The sequence below is a fragment of the Hylobates moloch genome, unplaced genomic scaffold (assembly GCF_009828535.3).
Source record: "Hylobates moloch isolate HMO894 unplaced genomic scaffold, HMol_V3 SCAFFOLD_9, whole genome shotgun sequence".
NCBI classification, from domain to species: Eukaryota; Metazoa; Chordata; class Mammalia; order Primates; family Hylobatidae; genus Hylobates; species Hylobates moloch.
The window spans coordinates 98,648,515-98,662,462 of NW_026652284.1; the positions used below are offsets into that span (position 1 = coordinate 98,648,515).

The window sequence follows — 13,948 nt, forward strand, 5'->3', positions numbered from 1 at the left end:
CTGTTGATGGACATTTGGGTTACTTTTACATCTTGGCTATTGTGAATAATGCTGCAATAAACATGGCAAAATCTCAGAAATTACCACTAAAGAACTTATCCAAGTAACAAAAAACCACTTGTTCCCCCAAAACCATTGAAATAAAAAAAAACTACTAAGTAACAACAACAACAACAAAACCATGGGTGTACAAATATTTCTTCAAGGTTCTGGTTTCAATTCTTTTAAATATGTATTCAAGAATGGGACTGATGGATCATATGGTAATTCTATTTTTAATTTTTGAGGAATCGCCTGTTGATTTCCATAGCAGCTGCACTATTTTACATTCTCAACAGTAGACAAAGTTTCCAATTCCTACACATCCTTGTTGACACTTGTAATTTTCTATTTTTCAATAGTCACCACCCTAATGGCTATGAAGTGATATATCATCAAGGTTTTGATTATTATTTCTCTAATGATCAGTGATATATATTGAGCATCTTTTCATATGCAGGTAACACTATGCATTCTTAAGGAAAATAAATCACACAATGATCAAGTAAACCCAGAGGGGAAAATGTTGGTAGAAGAAGGAGGTTAGTCCTATTTTTGCATTCATTAAGCTAGGAAGAACTATGTATGGACAAATGCCTCAGCCTTTATTTACTTATTTTCAAACTAACCAACTAGGAATCTCCTCCTCTTTGACAAATGTCATTTGGAAGGACAGTCAGTGAAGTGGGTCCCGGGTGATTTTTGGTGACAGTTTCCCATTGCTGCTTCCAGATTATTATCACCCCATTATCATAAAAGACATCCTTTCCCTTTGGTGTTATGCCTTCCTCCAATTGCACCTTTGCCCTTTTTTTCATTTGACAGCTTTTCAGTTAGTCACTCACATTCCCTGAGGAACATGGATCACAGACTCTTTTTAATCTCAAGTCCTACTTTCTATCATACAAATGAACCTACTATCTTACTATTACCCCTCTTCAACCACCCACCTCCATAACCATCCTCTGGACTTTGTTCTCACTGTGAATGATTTGAGCTCTTAAAGTTGAAACTTTATCACAACCTCCTATGTGCCCAGCTGTTCTCACTCCAGCTAATCCTGTCCTTCGACTGTATATACACTCAAGTTCCCTGTACCTCCCCTTTACCCAAGTTTATACACTTCCGCCCGAGTTCACGTTTTCACTCCAGTCCTATACTTAACTCCATACCAGACTCCCTTGATAAGTATCCTCAAATTCAGTGCCCCTTGTATACATGCTACAAAAGACTAGATAAATGTCAAAGATTACCATCTGCTTTCTCAGTCTACACACCACTGGAGAGAAATTTCACTAGTGTGCAGACTATTGCCAGTACAAGTTAAATCATGGTCTCTATCCTCACCTAGACGTCAAACCCTCTCAGCAGTTCTTTGTGAGTGTCTTCCCTACTCTGCAACGTTATTTTAAATTCTACAGGATCATCAGCCTTCATATCTAACCACTACCTGCCATCTAACCACTACCTGCCTCTACCACTACCTGCCATCTAACCACTACCTGCCATCGCTTTCAGAGAGAAGTGTTCTGCTTTGGGACAGAGGTAGACAGAATAGTGAAGTTTTCCCTTTCTTAATAAGGATTCTGGAAGAAGCAAGGTAGTCTGCTCTCTTGGGTCTTCCAACTTAACAAGCTGTTTTGTTTTAGCAACTCTATTCCATAAAACATCATTCTTATTAAATACTAACTGCTTTTAGTTTTAAAAGCTCCATTATTTGCTAATTTAAAAAACAATCCACTCAGTTAACCATCAAGAATTATTTTGCTTCAAACAAAGATCAAAAGGCCACAGTGGCTCAAAGGAACATAGGAAAAGCCTCTGCGTCAGAATTTTTAAATTTAATCCCAGCGTAGTTACGTCTTCTCTATGTGGCCTTTAGCTCACTTTGCCTTAACTCTCCCATTAAAAAGAGCAAAGAAGATATTAATCCTGCTAGCTCAACTTAGCTAATTATCGAAAAAATTATTATTATTATTTTTTTGAGACAGAGTCCCGCTCTGTCGCCCAGGCTGGAGTGCAGTGGCGCGATCTCGGCTCACTCCAACCTCCACCTCCCGGGTTCAAGCAATTCTCCAGTCTCAGCCTCCCGAGTTGCTGGGACTACAGGTGCACACCACCATGCCCGGCTAAGAAAAAATTAAATTATTTATGGGGCTGTTATGAAATGTAATACCCAAGAAATCAAGATGAAGTTACAAATGGGAAGGGTGTGGAGGGGAGGAAAAACTGTTAATCTTCACTGATACAGAAAGTTAATTTTTCAAATCAGCCTCCAGTGGGAATGCAATTTATAGGAAAATAAGTCCTAATCTTCCACAATGTTTTGACTAGATCATTGACGAGATGAGTTGTTGAGAACAACTGTGTTTCTACAATTTTCTTTTTGCTATAGATGGAGCAATTTCATTGTTCATTCAGCAAATACTGAGTACCTACTTGTGTCATTCTGGTTTTTAAAGATTTATTAGCCCAATATATGTTTATTGAATGTCCCCTATGTCGACTGCTTCACTGATTTCATTATGGTGTATATTTGTACCCTGGAGTTGGGGGTGGGGGGTGGGAGTGCCAGATGATTCATTAGGATATGACAAGGAAATAGACTGTATATTAAAATTTATTTGCTTTTTATCTAAAGAAATAAGATTAGTTGGAAGGTCAGGATGTATTTAAAGTATTCCCAAGAGGGGTGATAAATCCACAGGCTTGAGGTGAAGGCAGTGTTGGCCACACTCACTGGCTCCTGATCAGTACTGGGATATACTACTTACATGTACCTGGCTAAATGGCTTATAATATCTAGTTTTGACTAAATTGGCTCACATAAAATAGACTCAAAGTTAAAATAGTTCTTGAAAACCAGTAAGATAATGAAGCTAACACATTTCACTCCAAAGTAAAACATTTAATTAGCTACACTAATCATGTAAAAGCAACAATAATGTTCTACTCTTTAAGAAGATGGCCTCTGCATTCAAAATTATCAAGAAAGACTAATTTATATGTTTATTTTATCCACCATTGTTAACTATGAATGTCATCTTAAAGTACACGTATATCTTTTTGGCTTAAAATGTTAGCTAGTAATAATATGAAGCCATCACAATTTGCAAGATATTTAAGAATATTTTGTCTTTCAAGATCCATTTATTTTTCTATTTAGAAATGTTTTTCCATGAACATAATAATGTGGTTATTTATTGATAAAGAGTATATCTAAGGCTATTTACACATATTAAGGGTACATGTTGAAAATGGTTTACGAAGGTTGAAAGGGAGAGAGTTGTCCTATTCCTCACTGACTGCAAAGGAGTAGGGTCAGTCTAAGCTCAAGTCCACATATTTTTCCAAGGCTATGAAAAATTTCTCATATGGAATATTACCTGCATTAATGATCCATACAGTGGTTTTAAAACACAGACCTGAATTCTTTGACATTTCTCTCATCAAGAGTTAGGGACGATACCTCCTGCTTCTTGGATCTGAGTGGGTTTGTGTTTTGACTATTAGACTTTGCTGTCCACAGAAGCCAATCACCATCTTCCTGGTACTTGTGGGTGTTTGCTATGTTAGGAGGAAGATACCCACTATGGAAGAAGCTCAATTATCCTGAGACAGGCATGTGTGAGAGGCCATGTGCAGGTAAATGTTTCTGGCTAAGTCGAATCTTCTGAGCCATATAGCTAAGTGAGGCTTTAGTCTGCAGCCAGGTGAATACCGGAGAATGGCTTCAGTTAACATTACAAGGTTCAGAAGAATCACTCAGAAGAGCCTATCTGAAGTTCCTTACTGATAAAAATCTCTGCAATATGAAAATATGGTTCTTTTTCAAGGCTACAACATTTTGGGGTTCTTTGTTATATAGCAATAAATAACCGACAGAATTTGTTATCAGAAGTGATGTGTTAATAAACTAAAAACTAAACAGGTGGCATTAACTTCGACACGAGGCAGTGGGTAAAAGATGAGAAAAACTTGAGGAATCTTTCAGTGAGAAAAGTGAGGAAAATGTCATTAGTAAGTAAGAAAAGTATTATTGGAGGCTAGAGGAAAGAAGACTCACATGATAAATGGTAGACAGTTTAGAAACACTGTTGAGTATAGCATTGTAGAAAACATAAAACGTGCTAACGATTTGAAGAATCTAAGTACATTTCCAGAAGAATATCAAAAGTTTCTTTTAACTGTGTTTTGTACGTTACAGGAAAAGATAGATGAGTTAAAAAAGGAAATTTGCAATTTTCAAGCACAATTTAGAGAAAGAAATAAAGGAGCCATTTACTCCTTGCTTAGTTCAAAAATAAAACTATTTCTTAACTCTACTGCTTCCCAGCAAACATTATCAAAGTAAGAAAGGGTTTAATTAAGGGCAAGAAGATCAAGTCCAGGATGCTGCGAGAATGATGTGGGGTCACAGTGAGTGTGGACTCAGGGTATGACTATGAAACTACTTTTTAACATGTCAGAAGATTTAAGGTAGTATGTCATTGATCATTCTAGTAAAAATAAAAGCATCACAGGGATTTAAGAGTGTGACTTATAAATTATGTTTTAAAAGTAGGGCTTTGAAAAATCTTAAGGGCATTGTCCCAAAGCAGTCTCACAGGGGACCCACAATAGTTACAGGAATACATATTTTGAAGATTTTTATGCATGTTTCTTTGTCTAATAGGGTGAATTCCAAAAAGATTCCTGGAAAATCCACTAAGTTTTAAGGAGAACTGTACTGAAAGAGTATACTGACAGCTTGACTAAAAGGGTTAGATACAGAATAAAAGAGAGCTTTGAACTCCTGAAATGCTATGGGGAGGGCTAAAAACACTCTGCGACAATTACTCAGCTATAAACACAGGCTATTTCTTGTGAAAAAGGAAAAATGACTCAAATGGTAGAACAACAGGTCTACAATAAGAGTTGGTCAACTACAGCTTACAGCCAAATTTGGGCAGTGTCCTGGTTGTACATGGCCAGTGATCTAAGGATGTGTATATATTTTTAAAGGATTGTTTTAAAAAGAATAAATTTCAACAAAGACCATATGTGGCAAACAAAGCCTAAACATTTACTATCTAGCACTTCATAGAAAAAGTTTACTAGCCCTCACCTAGAGGGTAAAGCCAAGAAACAGAGAGAATCATTCCCAGGAAGCAGTAATGGGCCCTGATCATAGCTGGTAGCCTGGGCCTGGCTAGGTTACAGAATTAACACAGACCTGTGTCTTTTGTGGTTAACCTATGCCTATTCCTTCATTTTATGTTGGAGGACAGATAACTAATCTCTTTAGTTCACTGATATTCAGATCGAGAGGAACTATACCTAAGGAATGGCATGTTATTGGAAATTTCATCTCAACTAGTACCTGATTTAGATAACAAGCCTGGACCTTGTGTCTGAGCTTGATACAGTAATGAGATGGGTCTGTGGGTGGGGGGGTCTTCCGAGGAGCTGAGAATAATTTATACATAAAATAGAAACAGTTTGTTGCTTGAGCAATGATTTGAAAATGTCTGAAAATTCTATTATATTCCTTCTATAGAAAAGTGGTGTCTGTGTCCCTTCTCCTGGAAGTCGGGAGGATGGAGGATTTGTGTCTGCTCTAACATATGGAGTATAGCAAAGGTTACTGCATACATTCCCAGACTAGGTCAGAAAAGGCCATGCAGTTCCTGTCTAATTTTGCTCTGGATGCTGTCTTGGACCTTCCAGGGCAGTCCATCTACCAGCTGAGGTACCACTGACATCATTAGGATGAGTAAATTCCTCAGCCAAATCCTTCCTGAAATCTTAACTCACAGAATGTAGGAAATATAATAAAATGGGTGTCATTTTAAGCTACTAAGTTTTGGAGCACTTTGTTTTGCAGCAATAGGTAGCTGAAACAGTTCACTATGGAGGTACAGAATATGCTTGGCAGTGGGGTGGTACTGGGGCCCTAGCTATGTGACATGCTTTGGCCAATGGAATGCTAGCAAATGTGACACAAGTAGAGGCTTGAAAAGGACATGCAAGATTGGGGTTCTCTTCTATGGCATCTCCACACCATTGCTATGAGAAGGTATACCTGGGCCGGCCTGCTGGAGGGCAAGAAGCAAAGCAGAGGACCCCAATTGTTCCCAACATACTGGTAGAGTCTGTCGTACATGAATCAACAGCCAGCTGCCTCAGAGACAAGTGACGGAGCCCAGCCAAGATCAGAAGGTCCACTCAGCAAATGTAGCCTAAATCACCAGGAGACAAACTTGTGAGCTGATTAATTACTTATTGTTTTAAGCCACTCATTTTAGAGGGTGTGTATGTGTTATGTACCATTTCAGTAGCAACAGACAGTAAAGATTTTTATTGCAAGGCGCTCTCCTCATAGAAACACTGTGTTTCTAATCATAGAGTTTCGTGGACTGTCTCTAATACACTTGGCATATTTAATCTGCTATTTTATCTTAGGATACCTTTTCCTTCCAGAATGTCCTTTACCTTCTTTCTGCCTTTCCTAATCCTACATAGCCTAATGGCCTAGCTTAAATTCTGCAACCTTAGAATCGGCCTAGAGCACTCCATCCACAATGGTCTTATCTCTGGATTCTTGTAGAATTCATTTTATATATAATTCTCTTGACAATTAACTGTAGATTGCTTTGAGAGCTATTTAACTTACTTTTGGGTTTCATTTCTCCCTACCTATATTTTGCGATCCCTGAAGACAAGTGTCTTGTGTCATACTACTTCTCACCCTTCATCCCAGGCTCTATGGCATGTAGCCCAGTTTAAAGCACGTAATAGGTGTTCAGTAAGTATAGGAAGAAGGCAAAGAAGAAGCTACAGCTTTTGAAAAGATCTTAGACAGGGGGAGTCAACAAAATACACATTTTATAACATTGCTTATAGTCATTTTCTATTACTTCAAATTTGAAAGATAATAGAACCCATTATGAAAGATAATTGAGCAATTTGGTGCAGGGTCAGGGGGTGGGAGGAAAATCTGCTGAAATCTCGAATATTTTCAGTGAATCAGACTGTTTATGGGTAAAAAGGTATTAAACAATTGCTGTCAGGCTTGACTATCTGCCAAATGACTGATCATAATGGCATAGCTATATTTCCCAACTTGGAGATTTTGCAAGTTATTAATAAACTGTGCAATATTTACCAGGTGTTTGGTTAACGCATGCTTATATAGTTAGCAAATATTTATATTCCACAGAAATCCTCCCACTGTATTTAGACATTTGAAAAAGAAGAATCATTTTCCTTTAAATAATTGTATTTCTCATGAAAGGGCATTGTATTTCCAAGAATCATAAGAAGTGTTACTCTGAATCTGTCTCATCTTTCCTTCCATGGAAATTACCTCCAAGGATAATGGGGAAGCTGAATTAGAGCAGTCACCTGCCAAAAATCACGTTTTAGTGACAATGTACCACATCTAATTTTTTTAAAAAAGGAGGAATAGGAAATAATCTTTTAGCATCTGTTGAGAAAAAAGAGAATTTTCTTTATACCCAATCTACTTTAATTTTACCTTCAAGGAAAGGTAAGCACATTTATTAATTTATATTTCCTCTTCATTTTGAGTAGGATTTAGCCAGTCCTTACATCCAGAAATTTAAAATGAGGCTAAATATGTATTCCATCATTGTAATAGACTTGTGATGAAGGGGAAGAGTTTGGTGGTGGGGTAGGGATTATCTTCTGAAGCCTAGTAAAGGATGGCAGTAATCCCTTTCATATTAGTCATAAAAAAATTGGCATTGCTTGTATGGCAGTATGAGATAGGTTTGAATAACCCTATCCACAAAGAATTTTCTAATTAAAAGCACAAGTCTAAAGCCCAGCTTCTGGTGTTCTTCTGACCTAGTAGAGACACTAACCAGAAGGACCCTTCCCTTTGCACAGAGTGGAATACTTAATACTGAAACTGATTAATTTACATTCACATACAAACTGATATAATTTTTCAAAAGATTGTGATTAGTCATCTGTCACCTCCTCCTCGTGACAATTAAAATAGTAAAGGTTGCCTATCAAAAGGAGAATTCTCCCAGGGATAACTGGGTGGATAAGGGATACCCACTGAAATCCAAGTCATGCCTCCGGGGCGAGTATCCTACATTTAGCCTGTGTGAAAGCTCCCCCTAGAGGAGCTCAAAACAACTGCACAACACAACTGAAAGGTTCCATCACCAGCTCCTGTCCTTCAGAAGAAAAGGCAAAGGGAACAAAGTCTTCATAAACATTTCTGCCAAAAATTATTTTACAAAAGTATTTTTTGCTTCCATCCAAGATCTTTTCTTATTCAACTGGCACTTCTAATATGAAATAAGACACAAATAATGAACCACACCACCATGCGAGCCCTGTTGTAGTTAGCACTTACCTCCTTCAACCAACTGGAGGAAATGCCAGTGTAAAAAAAGTAAATAACCTTGTCCTAAGGGGGGTGTGTGTGTGTGTGTGTGTGTGTGTAGACTACTGCCAATAATTAGTTGCTTTCTATTCTAAAAATGACATGAAGAGAAAAAGATACTTCTTGACAAAAGCTTGTAATTAATTGAAAAAGATTTATTTGACTCCATGAGAATCTGGAGATTCTACTGTTTATTCAAAATGAGCATACCATGCAGCTGACTCTTACTGAGGTTTTGAAAGAATTAGGAGATTTCCTTGTAGTCTATGGTCTTAAGTAATCATTCTCCGCTAGGATAAACAGGCTTCTTTTCCAAGTATGTTTTAAGAATGAGCTATCTAATCTGCCCACATAAGTCAAATAAGCGAACCTCCGGGGCACATTCCACACGCAGAAGTGGCAGCTCACAGGTTGGGATCTGCCTGTTATGTGCTAAACTGAAGAGAGGGTTTCAATAGACTAATAGAGCCTGAGGCCTCAGATGATGACTCATGGATCTTCCATTAAAATTGTCTAAACTAAACTGTTTCGATGTTTTCATTTATCTAGCGTGGCTTTCTCCCCTTTTTTTCTTTAAAGTGTTTGGAGACATTTCCCACGGCACAGTGAAGAACAGACATCAGTGTTGAGTGTTATAAAAGGAGAATAGGTTTTCTATCAGATTAGGGAAGCTGGGTTCCAATAATAGTTTAATAGTTCCTACTGAAGTAGAATCAAGGAGGCAACTTGCAGTATATACCACCCATCTAAATCACAGCATAACATTAAATGCTGGATATAGAGGAAAACAGAGAAAATGTTATATGAAGTGATGAGCTTCATAACTACATTATCCTTAACCATATTAACTATTGTTATAATTATTAACTATTACTACAATAAGTTAATTGGACCTGGGAAAAAATTTAGGCTAACAGGCTTCAACTCTTTTTTTCAGGGCATATTACCCAAATTCTGGCAAAGGATAATCCGTAACAGTACACTTTTACTTAGTATATCTCTAACATGCCCTAGAGAGTCAGGTGGAATCAAGAAAATCTTTAAACTTGAGCAGAATCAAATAACAAAGACTAGTTTCGTCTGAAATAGCACTTTGCTAGTTGAAATAAATATTGCAGCTGTCAAAATTCCAGACTGAAGGAATTGTCCTACGTGAAAATCAAACCATCCAGTGGTATACAATTTCATTCATTTGGGTTTGATTAGCCTGACCAGTATTACTCACGATAACCAGCACAATGGTAACCAAGTATAATCCCTGAACCCCATTTAACCTTATTCAGTGCATCCAAGCTTGTTTTCCTCCAGTATTTTCATCCAACTCTCTTCTTCCACCCCTTCAATCCTTAGCATCTATATGTATTTGAAGAGTAATTTGCCATATGTTATTTGTGATTTTACAATAATCTGATTTTGATGATTCAGTTAACTTTTTGCATTTTCATTTCTCAAAGTGTTTCCAGATATTCCAGAGGGTTTTTTTCCATGTGACCAAACTTGGGGAAAAAATGCAGCAGATAAAAATTCTTGAACATCACCCCCTTTTTTAATTTTTATAAATGGAGCTAAGTGAAACTAGGTTAATGAAGAAATGTAGTGAACATATGTGTTTGTGCTAAAGAATATTGTTTCCAGAAGAATAGTTTTTGTTTTGTTTTGTTTTGTTTTTTGAGACAGGGTCTCTATTGCTGGAGTGCAGTGGTACAATCATAGCTCACTGTAACCTCAAATTCCTAAGCTCAAGTGATCCTTCTACCTTAGCCTCTAGAGTAGCTAGGACTACAGGTGTGCACCCCTATGCCAAGTTAATTTTTAAAAATTATTTTGTAGAGACAGGGTCTCATTATGTTGCTCAGGGGGGTCTTGAACTCCCAGTCTCAAGTGATCCTCCCACCTTGGACTCCCAAAGTGCTAGGATTACAGTTGTGAGCCACTGTGCCCAGAAAGAGTTGCTTTTTGAAACAAGGAGCCCAAATTCCTTCTTAGGCTTCTTTGTGTTTCCATTCTAGTGGATAGAGCTGGCCATCTAGTAATAGCCCAGCAAATGTTTATTGAGTAAATTAATGAACACTAATTTAAAGATAATTGAACAATTAGTAGGTAATGAATGATCTGCAAATTAACAACTTATAATAAATTACAATTTAGCTAATCAGTAAATAATTAAACTTCAATAGAGATAATGATAAAATATTCAGTAAGTAAACACATGGCCAGAATAAAAAAGGAAAATCCCCTAAAAATTAAAGATCCAAACCACAGAACACTTGCAATGGAAAGAAATGTTATTATTTTCAAACACTGTAAGATATAAATGGGTACTGAAACAAAATTAGATAAATTACTGAGCAGGGCAATTCACCATGTCATCTTGTATAATAATCTATTATTAACAACAATTTCTTTAATATTCAATTCCTAAATGCCCAATTTAGAATCTTGGTGTTAAAACATACTTGAGAGGTTGGTTTTCTATTAAAACTCCATTGTTTTGGACATGAGGCCTTTGAGCCCCATTTCAGATACATGACCTGATTGAATATTCTTGGCTGGTGCACAGCTGACTTCCAGTTGGCTCATTCTTTCTTTTCTTATATTCTTTCTGCCCATCATCAACTTCATTCCTATTCCTTCATGCCTACCCTCTGTGTGGTTTACTGTGGAATAGGACAATTTTTGTAAAATTGAGGTAGTGTGTTCAAATACACGAATGCATACTTGTAACATTTATCTTTTTAAACTATGAGGTTTCAAAGCATTATACTATCCATTACCTTCCAAGCCTGGCCTGGTTTCACCCTTAGTGGTTTATGCAGCTGTCTTTTCTACTGATACCTTTTACAAGAAACAGAGTAGACCTGTTTGTAGATTCAATTTATTCCCTAGCCTTTCTTTATAAATGTACTAAAATCATCCAACTCAAATGTGTGCAGCCAGAGGTGATAAAGAAGAAGGGATATAGACTGCAAAAGCTCCCCAAAAGAAAAGCCAGGCTGGGTGCCGTGGCTCATGCCTGTAATCCCAGCACTTTGGGAGGCCGAGGCGGGTGGATTACAAGGTCAGGAGATCGAGACCATCCTGGTCTAACTCGGTGAAATCCCGTCTCTACTAAAAATTAGCCGAGCATGGTGGTGGGCGCCTGCGGTCCCAGCTACTCAGGAGGCTGAGGCAGGAGAATGGCGTGAACCCGGGAAGTGGAGCTTGCAGTGAGTCGAGATCGCGCCACTGCACTCCAGCCTGGGTGACAGAGCGAGACTCCGTCTCCTCAAAAAAAAAAAAAAAAAAAAAAAAAAGCCGCCAGTTTCTTCAATAAAAAGCAGAAGAAAGGACAAGGATAATTTTTCCAACTAGGAAATGCTTTTGCCACTATAGCATCCAATACATGATCAAAGAGAAACATCAGTAAAACATGTTTTTCCATTGTTTCTAGTCCATCTGTCCCTGACATTTTGCTAATTATCTCAAAAAAGGATTACTGCATAATTTTCCTTTCCCTTCTATTTCTAATTAAAGGTAACAATTTCTCTTGGTGATTAATATCTTCCACATTAATAAGGAATGACTATGCCTGAGATAATTCACATCATTCTAGATTCCTGGTTCTCCTAGGACAATCTCCTTCTTGGTGTCAAAAGTCTTCCCCTCTAGTTTTCATGTTAACAGCATAGAAGGCTCTATTCTAGTCAAATGTGAATGTGCTGAGTATTTAATTGACAAAGCAAAAATGATGGAAGTAAGGAATTTTCCTTGAGCTGGAGGCCGAAAAAAAAAAAAAAAGCCTTAGGTGTCAGAGGAGCTGAGTACTGCCATCTGCTGGCTATGGCATCTGGGTCAATTTTTTTGTCGTTTTTTAATATCTCTGAGCTTCTGGATTCCTCATTTGAAAAGAGTTTCACACTAATATTCTATCGACAGGGGTCTGAGGTTGGAAAATGTGTGTGAAATATCACTTTACAAATTTCAAGTGTGATACAAGTATCAGTGGGAAATTTCTTGTGGATAACAAAACCTGTAAGATTCTGGGGACTTCCTCAGAATAGTTAACTGAGTATGTTCAGGAAATTGTTTAGAGACACTAAGTGACTTCCCTTTTATATTCTATAGTGGTACCATTTTTCAGCCCCAGCCATCACTTCATCCTTTGCTCTGTAGCTTTCTTCATTTGTTGGGAGAGAGGCTATTCTTTTACTTGAACTTAGTGGGAGCTCATTTTGCAAAGGTAAGTATATCTTGTCCCCATTTTTCTATGTGCTGAACTGATCATCACTGTGAATGTATTACTAAGTGGAAGTTTTAAGGTTAAGATCCTTATGGAATAACTACAGCAGTCCTATCTTCCCCCACTAGATACACGCTTCACCATCCCCTGAAAGATTTATAAAGAAGGACACTGTGGCAACATGTGACCTTTTGAAACTGCTCCCTTGGAAGGAATTCTAATGTCCTCCTGTCTATGTTACCTGCTGCGTACCTACCACTGGGGGAAGATGCTGAAAATTTAATGAACTGAAGAAAAGCTGTGCAAGCTTCCCTTTTGGAAGAACCTTGGAGAAGAGAGAGGCAGACAGAAAGAAAACTTTCAAAGAAATTACACTGCCCTCAAGGGTGGCATCTACAGAGGACAGTGACAGGACCTTGGAGACATATGATTTCTTCTGCTGCTCATTTACCTAGATCTGTTTTCACTCTGGTGACTGGCCACAATCATGGGAAAAGAGAAGAAATCTGATAACTATCAAGGTACAAATGCTAGAGAAAGAAAATTGGGACTCTTACAACTAAGGGCTAATTGATGTGGAGATGGAAGGTTTGTGGTGCTATGTTTTGCATGTGCCTCTGTGTGTGTTTGTGCGTGTATATGTGGGAGGGTAGTAGGTAGAAGGATTCACAATAGAACGTAAGAATGTGGGCCATGGACGCAGCCAAAGAAGGGGGGACAGGGGTTGAGTGGAGAAGCATATGGGACCAGATATACAATGTATCTGGAAAACAGACACATATACAACATCCAGAGAATAACTGCAAACAGTCAAATAACATATTTTGTATTCAACCACTGATACAGAAATTCATTCACAATATATTTTTTGGTGGAAGAGAGAAGACTATGCCACCCCTTTAAGGTATGATGCCATTCTTAGAAATAATATTTGTATAGAGAAAACTATCTGAAAGGATGCATGTCAAAATGTTTACGTAAGAGATTATTTCTGGACATAACAATTAGAGGGGAATTTTATATTTTTTATTTTTTGTGTATGTACAGTTTCTAATTTTCCTACATTTACTATGTAAAAAGGAAAAAAAGTAGCACATTTTTAGAAAAGAATTCTAAATTTCTCTTATAAATATCACTAAGGAAACAGATTTGATTTGGGCAAAGGGAAGAAGAGGTTAGAATAGGGGCTGGCAAACTACAACCCTCCGAGCTAAATCTGGCCTGCCACCTGTTTTTGTAAATAAAGTTTTATTGGAACACAACCACCTCTTTCATTTACATACTAC

The 13,948-nt window shown here is 37.6% G+C and overlaps 1 protein-coding gene across 6 annotated transcripts in view; it reads right to left on the reverse strand.

Moving 5' to 3' along the window:
• Window positions 1-13,948, reverse strand: part of SAMD12 (sterile alpha motif domain containing 12) — a 460,705-nt gene that overhangs the window by 243,732 nt on the left and 203,025 nt on the right. The window lies entirely within an intron of this gene.